Consider the following 12,158-nt stretch of genomic DNA (forward strand, 5'->3'; position numbering starts at 1 on the left):
GGGTGTGGAAACAGGAGGACAAGGCGTTTATTTGGTGGTTTTAAGTCCAGGATGATTCAGAGGTTCCGTGTGTGGTGGTGGGGGAGGGAGGGTTCCAGAAGGTGGGGGCCACAAGGAGTCATTACAGGCATCTGGGTGTGGGCTTATGAGGAGTACTTCACTTTTGTCCGCGCTGAGTTGTAGGCAGCTTTTCTTCATCCACCTGGCGACAGCTTCCATTACTTCTTGGAAGTTGTGTTTGGAGATATTGGGTTTATTGGATAGTGAGTCCGTGGGATCCGACGATGGGTGCGAGTGGGGCCATGTAGATCTTGAACAGGGTGGGGCTGATGGAGGATACTTGGATAACTCCGTAGATGGTCGGTGTGGGATACGAGAGGAAGGGTGGGAGTCTGACCTGCTTCATACTGACAGATGGGAATGAGAGGATCCAGTATAGGGACTTGTTCTGGATTTCTGCATCATGTAGTGTTTGGGCTAGGGAGTGATGAGATACAGTGTGGAAGGCTGCGGAGCGGTCCAAGAGGATGAGGGCCACAATCTCTTCTCTGTCGAGGAGGGAGAAGATGTCGTCTGTCACAGCGAGAAGGGCGGTTTCGGTGCTGTGATTTTACGTGAAGCCAGATTGGGACGAGTCGAGGATGCTGTTTTCTTCTAGGAAGGAGGCAAACTGGCTGTTGAAGACTTTTTCAATGACTTTTGCCGGGTAAGGGAGTAAGGAGATTGGTCTGAAGTTTTTTGGAGGTTGGTGGGGTCCGCTGAGGGTTTTTTTAAATGGAGAGAGTGGATATTGGCGTGTTTCTAAGCACCGGGGAAGGAGGTCTCGAAGGAGCGGTTGATGATTCGTAGAAGCTCAGTGGGTCAATGATGTTGGCAGCTCTGTGGGAGATGTGGTGGGGGCAAGGGTCAGTGGGGCCCCAGAGTGGACTGACTTCATAGTCTTCAGGGTGTCACTGATGGAGAGGGCGGTCCAGCTGTCGAGTGTAGGCCGCATGGTGTAGGGAATGGTGGGTGTAGGTTCCGCGTGTAGGTTGTCCTGGAGGTTGTTCTAATTTTGTGGTGGAAGAAGGCGTGGTTGGGTCGTCGTCCACGGTGGTGGGAACAGAGCAGATGAGGGATGCGGGAGCTGTTCATCGGGGATGTGGTTTCCAATTCATGCATTGGAGCTGGTGTGGACATTTGCGAGTGATGTTGGCTTTGTAGGTGAAGTGGACGCAATGATGGTCCATCCATGGGAGTTGAGTGGTGGGGCTGAAGGGGATGGAGTTTCCTGCTGTGAAAATGGGGTCGAGGGTGTGTCCTGATGAATGTGTGGGTTCTGGTACGATCTGTTTAAATCCGATGTTGATGAGGTTGTCCAGGAGGGAGGAGGAGTTGGGGTCTTGGAGGTTGTCAACGTGGAAGTTGAGGTGTCCCTGCAAGGTGTAGGTCGGTGGAGGCGAGGTCATGCGGGGTGATGTTGGTGATGGAGTCGGAGAAAGGTGTGCGGGTCCTTAGAGGAGGGTGCCTCGGAAGATGGCGGTCGGGTTGGGCTGGATCTTTAAGTGAAGGTGTTCCATCATGTCTATGGGCCCGTCAGTGTAGGTGCTCAGTCGGAAGTTGGATTTGTGAGCAATGGCGATGCCTCCTCCGTGGCGGTCCTTCCGGGTGATCTTGGAGCCTTCAGGGATTGCGATCACGATGTCCGGTCCCAAGACGGCGCTCGTCCAGTTTTCTATGAGGAAGGCGACGTCAGTGGAAGTGCTGTCAAGGAGGTCAACGATATGTTTGTGGAGGGAGTCCACGTTGAGGAAGATTCATTGCATGGTTTGGGGTGCAGTGGAGTTGTGGCGGGTGGGTCCTGGGTCTCAGTGAAGGCGAAGAAGTGCCGACAGTGGCAGCAGGTAAAAGGTCTGTGTGTGTCGATAAGTGAAGAATGCTTGTAGTTGTCTTGGCAGGCATTGAGTGCGTAGAGGATCGGGGAGCTGTAGTGCTGGTGGGTCGAAGGACCAGGGTCCCTGGCACTGGTCGGGACGCAGACCGGCTTGCCTTTGGTGCACCCGCTGCTGCCATTAAGTATTGGGACGGTGGGACAGCTGAGAGGCGGGAGCGCCAACACGTGGGGGCAGCAGCGCCGAAAAACGCAGGAAAAAAAAAAGAAAGGGGGAATTGGGAAGAATAAATAAAGGAACAAGAAAAAGGCAAAAAAGAACATGAAAAGGAAAAGAAAAATTAAAAGACAAGAATAAGGAGGAAAGAATCAGGCACAGAAGCAGAGACGAGCGGGAGGAGGCACAGAAGCCTCGAGCACCAACCTTGCAGCGCTGGGGGCAGGTGTTCCATAGGGGGTGCTGCATGAGGGGAAAAGCAGTATTCTGACCAGGAGGCCAGAGGTCTTGGCGGATTGGAGGCCAGAGGTCTTGGCGGATTGGCTCAGCAGACAGCGCCTAGTGGATCACGAGCGGCAATTACACCTGGAGGCAACGGCAGGTTCTCTTCCACGAATGGGCAGAAACTTGGCTTGATCTATTTGCCACCATCAAGAACGAGCAATGTCAGCACTTCTGCAGAACAATATTTCCAAGGCATCTCTCACTCAGATGTGCGTTCCGCCTTATGTAATGTAATGTAATGTAATGTAAAAAGAATTTATAAAGCGCGGCTAACACCAGACGGTTTCTTGGCACTGGAAGCAAAGAGAAAAGAAAACAAACAGTCCAAGGGGTTAAGGAGAGTAGTTATAGGCTATGCGGAACAGGTGGGTTTTTAGGAGAGACCTGAAGTGGGTTAGGGGGGAGGCCAGTCTTAAACTTAGTGGAAGGGCGTTCCAAAAGGAAGGGGCAAGAAATGAGAACCTTAGTCCTCCCTGTTTTATACGTCTGAAGGTTGGGATCTGGAGTAGAGCCAGGTGGGTGGAACGAAGGTAGCGAGAAGGAACATATGGGTGCAAAAGTGAAGAGATGAACAAGGGTCCTGTACCAACAAGGGACTTAAAAATAACGCAGCCCAATTTGAATTTACACCGCTCAGTGACAGGGAGCCAGTGAAGAGATTTTAAAAGAGGGCGTACGTGTTGGTGTTTGGGTTGGTGATGAATGAGCCGTGCTGCCTGGTTCTGGACCAGTTGAAGCTTCTTTGATTGGTATACTGGTATGCCAACATAGAGGGAGTTGGCATAGTCTATCCTGGAGATGACTAGCGCCAGTAATGCCAGGGTGAGGGCTTCGGTGGTCAGGAAGCGGGCAATCTCATGGATTTTTCTCAACTGGAAAAAGCTGGAGGACACCACCGCACCAATCTGGGATTTCATCGAGAGATCATTACTAATGATGATCCAAAGGCTCTTCACTGAGCTGACGGGATTAGGGGGGGTGCCCAACCTTGTGGGCCAAAAGGTGGAGTTCCAGGGGTTGATTGTACCCCCGACAAGCAGGAGTTCTGTCTTGTCAGGGTTAAGTTTCAAATGACTCGCCCCCATGCAGTCACTGATGTAACAAAGAGTAGTTTGAAAATTGTCGATAGACTGGGCCGTGGAGTTAATATCGAAGACCAGCTGGATGTCATCCACATAATTAAACGCGGTGACACAGCTGCCTCGTAAAGAGCGAATAAGGGGGGTAAGGTATAAATTAAAAAGAAGGGGGGATAAGGAGGAGCCCAGCGGGACGCCACAGGTTAGCTCAACCTCGTCCGCAGAGAACTGAGAGAGCCGAACCGCCTGATGGCGGTTGCTCAAGAAGGAGCGGACCCAGGCCAAGGCAGAGCCCTGGATGCCGGCCTCCTAGACGCGGCCGACCAGACTCCTGTTTGCCTTCCTGTCGATACCACTCCTGTCTCACGCTCAAGAATATTAGGACCAACTTGGACTCAGAGGACCCCAATTGGGCACGGAGGGTATGATAATCAGAATTCCTGGGTTTGAGTATCTGTCCTCTGATGTGGCTGTGTCCACGGGAGAACCTGCTATTGCTTTAGAAGGGCTGGGTTCCCAGCCTAGGCATTTGAAAAATACATGTTCGTGCATGGAGATTGAGCGGCGACAGCGGAACATGTTTGATCTTACTCCAGAGGTGGTTGATATCCTCTTGGCAGCCAGGCATCCCTTAAGTAAAATTAATAAAGCCAGTTGTTAGGACAAATGTGTCGCCTGGTGCAGTACTTGGAGCACGAGAGTGCGGACTTTCTATACAGATTGTACCAAAAACCATCAGGTGAGTCATCAGCTCTTTGTGGAGTTCACTGGAGTGAACAAGCATCAGCATAGCCAATAGGTTGCACTTTTGGGACCTTATAAGTGTTCAGTTGTGCAGCACATTATCCGGGGTGCTGTGCCGCCAGGGATTGAAGAGCTATACAAATATTACACACTGGGTCATACAGTCTGATTCAGGAACTCATGCTTGCCTCAGGAAACAATTATGGACACATTGGAAGCCTTTTTAGTGCACTGACAGAAAGGCAAGTGCATTGATGCAAGTCAACCACTCAATAGAATTCTGTGTGCGACTGAATCGCAAGAGTATTGAAGAGTTAATGAAAGACTTTCCAATGAGGGAAACGTCACATCCCTCCTCCCCCAGGCCCCTATTTATCAGTCGCCCTTCTCAAGAGGTTTCCATTTAAAAGAAACGCACGCACCATCCGTTTACCGACAGGCCACGCTCCCGCCCTGTGTCCCAACCCCCTCGGTACGGGAGCACTAAACATGGCAACAACATCAAAATGCTCCCATTTGTCAGATACAGGACAAATAATAAATAAACAGGGGTGGCAATGGATGGGAGTCGTAAACAATCCAAAGGAAAAGTGGAAAATAAACAACAATGAGAAAGATGGCTTAAAATACCGGACAATCTACAAACATTGCAAAGACCAAGAATTTAGGGAAGTAATGAATCATATCAGCAGACCACATAACTAAAGGGCGGTCTATGTGATCCGTCCCACAGTTGCAGGACCAGTATTTGTAGTTTCACTGCACCCAGTACACACCAGACTGTTCTAGGTGAGTGTTCCCTATAAAATCTGATTTCCTGGCCTACTTTTCCCCTCACAAACAGGGAAGATAATTAACACTTTGGCAGTATCCACATTCCCACCGAGTGCAGGTGGTGTGAGATTATACTAAAATGTGTGCGAGCCACTGAGAGCTTTGAGCCAGAGCTCAAATAATCAGAGCTTCGTTGTGGCTTTTGGATGTCACACGCTGTAAACTAAAGCGCCACAAATTAAAGAAAAACCCATTATTAAAATTAACCTTTAATGTAAAGTATAAGAGGGCAAGACATGATAATCTGGTAGCTGAATGAGGAATGTAAAAATCTGAAAACTTATTATTTTTTCCTGGCTTCCCTGCTAGAACAATTAGTTAAAAGTGCTTGTGCCTGAAGCGTGCAAACTTAGATTGGTGTGCGTGCAAATCCTGCATTGCCAATCCCTGGTGAGTTGCACTGCTGAAACAATGCCAATAGAGGTACCAAGGGGTGAGGCGGACTGGCATCAATGGTCCTGTGACCTCAGTGACAGTCACTGTTGCTCTAGGATGTGCTGCTTCGTAGGATTGACCGGAAGACTGCAGGTCAACTGCAGTACGGATTTTAGTGGACAGGCATTCAAGGTTAACCCACAATTGCCACCGCTAGGGTCCACCTGTTGGTGCTATGAGACAGCAGCGCTCCTAAGGTGTAGTGGGGCCTTCTAAGGTCTAGCATAGGAATGTGCTCCCTCTGGGGAGTGGTCTGGTCATGAAGGCTGAACCATAATTCCTCAGTTCCAAAAACAACAACTCTGGCCATAGTGCTACATCCTCTCCCCACTGAACACCATACTGCCCCACTGAGAGAAACTTGCAGTACTTTTAGCTACAACCCTATTGTGCCCCGCTATAAACAACTAGATGAGACCCTATTCAAATTACGCACTAGACAAAAGTAATATGCTGCCTGGAAAAAAAAAAAAACATCCTTCGAAAAAGTAAACACTTATAATGAATGCAAGTTTAAGTAACGCGAGTGAAACGTAAGCAGGAACAACGTGGTGAACATTTTTTTACATTATTCAGAAATCAATGAGTATTTCTGCCTGAAAAGTTAACATGACAGCAGTACGATTTAAAAAGACCACATCCCTGAACAGAGCAGCGGTACACATTTTATAAACTAAAGTGAGAAAAACAGCTGACACAGATCACATTAAACAATTTCCACTCCACATGCCAACTAAGTATTGCAGTACCTCCAGGAATGGTGCGCTTCCGCATACGGGGAAAACAATATTGTTCAAACTAACATACCAAAAAACAAAAATAGCGCTTCACTGGCAAACTCTGTAAAAGTGGCACTAATGTGTTTGGGTGTGAATAATAACCAATCTGGCCAGTTTGCGACCACTCTATCTTGCTTTATTTAATTATGTTGAACCTTTTTTCCTATCCGTCGCTAGGCTGCACTTTGGAATTCAAAACTGTCATATAAAGACCACATTTCCAACAAGTGGGTGGTTTTCACAGTGGTCGAAGTGGGGAAAAAAAAGTAGGGGAACTGTGGGCGGAGAATCAGAGGGCGGGACTAACCTGTGGAATGGGTCAGTGGGTGGAGTCAGAGGTGTGGCCAGAAAGAGCCAAACATCCCAATTTTTCGTATTTGTTTGGCATTTCACTGGCCAATTACAACTTATTGCATTATTTAATTCAACCAATGGATACACTGGTTTATTAAAGATTTAATGAGCTATTGACATTAAAATATATTCAAAAAGTGGGATATGTTTCCAATCACAGAATGCCCTAAATATGCAACAAAGTGAAATCACAACCCATTTGTGTCCGAGCCATGCAGTTTCTATCATCATCACTTCTCCCTTTTTCCATAAGAGCAATTCAAACATGAACGGCAATATATCCTAGTTTTTAAATATTTTCAACATAATTATGGCTTTGCCATATTTGCCACATAATACATCCTCTGCTGCATAATCTGATGATTTTAACTAATAAATTGTTTGTAGCTTAAACGGATCAAAAGTTACTAAACAATTTGACTTATGTCGCTGAAAAGTGGTCGGCCCTTTGAAAAGGTTGACTGGTCACCTTTCTCACTGCTGCATTTGTATGTTACACTGGAACTAATGAGACAAAATATGTGCAGAGACTGTTAGTACATATAAAAATAATAAAGTATCAGAAAATATACTGTCTTACGCTGCAGCCTTAATTTAGTCAAGACTGCGGCATCATTTTATTCTCCATTGCTGCATAATGTTGTTGGCCCCAAAGCAGGCAGCCCATATTAAAAGTGCTTGTGAATGAAGCAGAGACCGTGAAGTTTGTGAACTTAGTTTGGTGTGCTTGCAAATCCTGTACTGCCGATCCCTGGTGAGTGGCAGCTACTACTGCTGAAACAAGGCCTATGGAGATACCAATGGGTGAGGGGGACTGGCTTCAAGGGTCCTGTGACATCAGTGACAGAGTCACTGTGACTCTAGGGTGTGCTGCTTTGTAGGCCTGCCCGCAAGACTGGAGGTGAACTTCAGCACGGATTGTGATGGACAGGCTTTCGAGGTTAACCCACACTTGCTATCGCTAGGGTCCACCTGCTGGTGCGAAGACAACAGGACTTGTACAGTCTGACGGGGGCTTCTGTGGTCTAGCATGGGAATGTGCTCCCTAAGTAGAGTGATCTGGTGGGCTGGTTGTGAAGGCTGAACCTGGTTCCCCAGTTCTAAATTTGATATCTCTAGCCATAGTGCCACATCCTCTCCCCCACTGAGCAACATACTGCCCCACTGAGAGAAACTCACACTGCACTGACCCGCTATAAACACCTGGATGAGACTCAATTTAAATTATGCACTAGACAAGAGTAATATGCTGCCTGAAAAAAGTAATAACATCTTACAAAAAGCAATTACTCATATGGATTGCAAGATTAAGTAAAGCATGACAAATGTAAGCAGGAACAACGTGGTCTTAACAGGGCGCAACGAGGTGGACTGCTTTATTTCTCCTCGATTTTGCTGTTTCTTAATGTGTGCTGCATTGAGCAGCTCACATAAAAACAGCATAAGACCTTGCATGATTGTTTATGTACAGGAAGGTGTCCCTTCCTGCACATAATCAATAATGTAAAAATTGACGCGCTGCAACTTCTATATGTGCTGCACATAGCAGCACACATAGAAGTTATAAAACACAATTTAAGAATGTTTATGTGCAAGAAGGGGCACCTTCCTGAACATGAACAATCATTCCCTCCAGCACAGGCGCCCTTGCACTATGGTGCAAGAGTGACTGTGGGCGCTAGGCAGCTGAAATTAGCGCCAAACGCAGGGGGGAACTCACGACTGCACCATATTGTTGTAAATAGGGTGCAGCCCTGCATTTCAGAAGTGGCGTAGCGCGGCGTTAGCCAAGAAGGCTAACGCCGCTGCTCTGTCACTTCTTTGTAAATAGGCCCCGTTGTTCAAAGAAAGATGAGAAAATGAAAAAAGCGTTTTACTGGCAAACTCTGTAAAGTGGCCCTAATATGTTTGGGTGTGGATACAACCAATGTGGCCACTTTGCGACCACTCTGGCTTGCTTTATTTAGTTATTTTTCGTATTTCTGACCTTTTTTACCTCCGCCCGAGGCTGCACTTTAGAATAGTAAAATGTCAGAAAGACATTTACAGTAAAAGAGTTTCTTTATTTTTTGGATCCATTTCATAGGGAATAATTAAAGGAAAGATAGGGTAAGAGCTTGAAGTCACGGTTTTCAGCAACTGAGAAGGAGCGAGACAGAGATAGAAAGAGGGGGAAGAGGAAGAAAGAGAGAGAGATGGGGGCAGCTGCCAGCAGCAGAGCGGAAGCTGACACTGTACTCGTCTTCTCTGGGCAAGAAGGAAAAGTCTTTTCTGCCCACCCGCCCGTCCCGAACGGCCACAATGGGGAAAACCTTATCTATATATAGGCGTTCACTATTTCGCCGTATGGCCACAGCTCACCTGGGTACTGTGATCAGTAAGGTGACCGACAGGTAACGCTGCCACCACGCACCAACATCCACAATCACTGGTAGCGGTTAACGGTTAAGTAAGGCTGCCACCACGCACCAACATCCACAATAAGTAACGCTGCCACCGGAGCTTTGAAAACATGACAATGACGCATGCGCAGTCGAAAGGCAGGACAATGCTTCCGCGCATGCGCGTTGACTTGTGCGCGGGGAGCAGATAATTATAGCCTCAAAGTTTGGTGGATGCATACGCGCCTGCGCAAAGAGATACGCATGCGCAAATGCTTAGGGGGAGCGCATAGCCGAGGGGAGCAATCCATTATGGAACACCGGCCTTGGGAAAAGAGGAGGAGGGGGCAGGCCGCGGTCTCGCGCCCCAGCCCCCTTCTCCGATCCCTGCCTTTCATTCTCCCAGCCTTGCTTCGATGCAGGCGGACCCATTAATCAGGGCATTATCTGCCCATGGAGAAGAAGTCAGCGCTGTATTGGATTCTTGTCAAGAATAAATGATTTAGTTTGTGGGATAGTGTGGAAAGGATTTTGTGTGGTATTACACCGTCTAATAAATGAAGCAGGCGGGATCAATCGTTTTCCTGCAGTGTGTTCAACAGGCTGCCTGAAATATGTGAAATATGGCCCCGACCTCCTCCCCACTCTACTCTCTGGTATTGTTCTATGCATGTGGTGGTTGAACCGTGACTCCCCACAAGAACTTCTCATCAGTTAGTTACAGGAATGAGGGGCGTCCGTGCAGAACGCGCACCCCCTTCTCCTCTTGCGTCATTCTAAGGCATTTTCTCCATCATGGTTGACACTAGTTTGCTTTCGTTCCCCTGTGGTTTATCTTCAGGTTCTCGGTTGCATTAGCTTTATATGTGTCACCGATAAACTGATGTCATAAAGAATTTGCTATCGCACAATAGAACATCGAGGTCTTGAAATGAGAATATGGTGAAATATAGACATCACAACCCGTCTAGGGATCTTCTCGCTCTCCTGTCATGAACTTCTCGAGTCGGAAAGATCTGACAAAAAGGTTATATGAAGCTTGCTGTTACACATTAAAAAAAAACATAATCCATGACAAAAAAACAAACCTAAACTAAAAAGGTTAGAGAAACCAATTTCTCACTTGCGTATTCTGTTATGGACTTTCCAATAGTATCAATGTTTAACCGGTTTTTATACTGTATATGCAACTTTACTAGCAATTGTGTGTGAAAGTGAGGATCACTTCTCTGCAGCTTTTGTTCGCAAACCTGAAACAGTGGGTCTTGAGTTCTAACCACGCAGCCCTGCTTACTGTTGGTGCATCAAAACTTTACACACAAGAAATGCTGGTTTCAAAGTCCAAGCATCTGTTGGGAGTCAGGAGCTACGCAAAGCTGTCAGATACTTTTAGGTTTCGCCTACAGCGAGTGTGCACTGTCAGTGAAAGCTATGTGAAAACAAGCATTTACAATGCATTGGTCTCGGCATTGTCAAAGTTAGAGCTATTGGTATTGCTCATGACATTGGCCTACTGCTCTCTCCTCTAAAATGTCAGTGCTTGGAGATATGTTCCCAAAGTGGCAGCTTTGATTAAGGGCAGAGGTGGTAACATAGTGTGGACCTTTCTCCTGCTATACTTCAAATTGAAACATGCAGTTCAATCTAAATAGCCATGTTTATGAATCTTTCACAAGAAAGTATTTCCCCCCCCAAACAGGCTATGACAGCAGATACTAGGTGCATAGCGTCATTTCTAAAACAAACAAAAAACAACAACAAAGAAAGAAAGAAACGAGAGAAATAACCAAGTCGAGAATATCCTTCTTACTCTGTCGCTATACCTTATTGGGAGGCGGACATAGACTGAACTAACAAATGAGTAAAAAACATTTTCTTCTGTAATCGATATAAATCGCTACACTTTAAAATTCGAACACTCAATTGTACACTATTGCCACTGAGACGGTTAGAAATAGGGCTCGTGCAGACCCATTCTGCATTGGGTTTCGCGATGTCCAGTAATATTTAAAATTGCGGTTGTATTAGCTAACCAAAATTACACAACTACCTTGGCACTGGCCTCCCTCTCCCCTCTCACAGCTTTGTCAGGTTATGTGCTGAAGTCCAAACTGGAAACCTTGTGCCCGAAAATATATTGAGTTGAAAATAGGAGTCCCCTCGTGTTGTATTAGGATGTTTTGCTCCCGCCCACAGTACAGAAGGATCTCTTTGGTAGGCAGGGCAAGACAGAATAAACACAGCTAAAAGTCCCGTACAGATTTTTTGTTCTTCTGAAAGAAATTACTGCAGGGCCTAATTTGTGCCACTGGGTTCAAGTGGGGAGCACAAAACTAGGGCCAGAGCAAAACAAGCATAAAAAGGGGAGCCCCGAGCACCCCAAACCTCAGCTGCCAATCAACCCCCTCCAAGCGTGTGGAAGTCCTTTGTAGGCCCATAGACCACTGCAGCTGCCTGCTGAGTGTAAGGGAAAAGCACGGCTAAGTCGGGGGGGGGAGTGTGGCTAAAAAAACAAGGTTCACATCTTACCTTCCAACCAGAGCTCCTCCACGTTTGTCTCCAGGTTGGCGGCCCGTAATCCGACGGCGAAAGCGCCAAAGATTAGCAGACCCACCGCCAGGAATTTGCCGCAGTTCCTCTGAATGTAGCAGCCCAGTCGGAAGAGCAGTCCCTGGAACTTTGCTCACAGCCAGAGGGGCACTTTCCGGCCCGAAGCTTTGCCCTGGAGAGGGGAAACAGACAGGGCTGGTGAGGACGAGAAGGGCTGCCTCGCAAAAAAAGGGAGGGGGGAGAGACACAATGGAGAGGGGGCATGTGAAAACAATCAGGATAAATAAACCGGGTGCGGGCTAACATTGAGAGTGCAGAAGATGGCCAACGTGGCTGGTGCAATGAAACGTACACGCGGCTAGGGTGGCAGACACGGATAATAAAAACACGCGGCATCTGGTGAAGCACGCTGTCATGAGTGAATACACACATGGAAAAAAAGTGGGGATTACTTTTCCACCCAAAATAAGACTGCGTGCGTAATACATTCATACACTTCCCACCGCTCTCCACAACGGGGGTCGGCAAATGCCACAACAGAGGCACGCTGCTTTTAGCACTAAACGGCCAGGTTGTGTGTGGGAGAACGGGTCAGCCTACCCTGCAGAACTCTGTAGTAAATAGGCAGGT

General features: G+C 47.3%; 1 long non-coding RNA gene across 2 annotated transcripts in view; it reads right to left on the reverse strand.

Annotated features, from left to right (window-relative positions):
• Positions 1 to 9,086, reverse strand: part of LOC146810363 (uncharacterized) — a 59,692-nt gene extending 50,606 nt beyond the window's left edge. For both annotated transcript variants that reach the window (XR_014966582.1, XR_014966581.1), the window contains exon 1: positions 8,959 to 9,086. This is a non-coding gene — a long non-coding RNA (uncharacterized LOC146810363). The remainder of the gene's footprint in view (positions 1 to 8,958) is intronic.
• Between the last annotated feature and the right edge of the window lie 3,072 nt (positions 9,087 to 12,158).

This window comes from Triturus cristatus, chromosome 7, assembly GCF_964204655.1.
Source record: "Triturus cristatus chromosome 7, aTriCri1.1, whole genome shotgun sequence".
NCBI classification, from domain to species: Eukaryota; Metazoa; Chordata; class Amphibia; order Caudata; family Salamandridae; genus Triturus; species Triturus cristatus.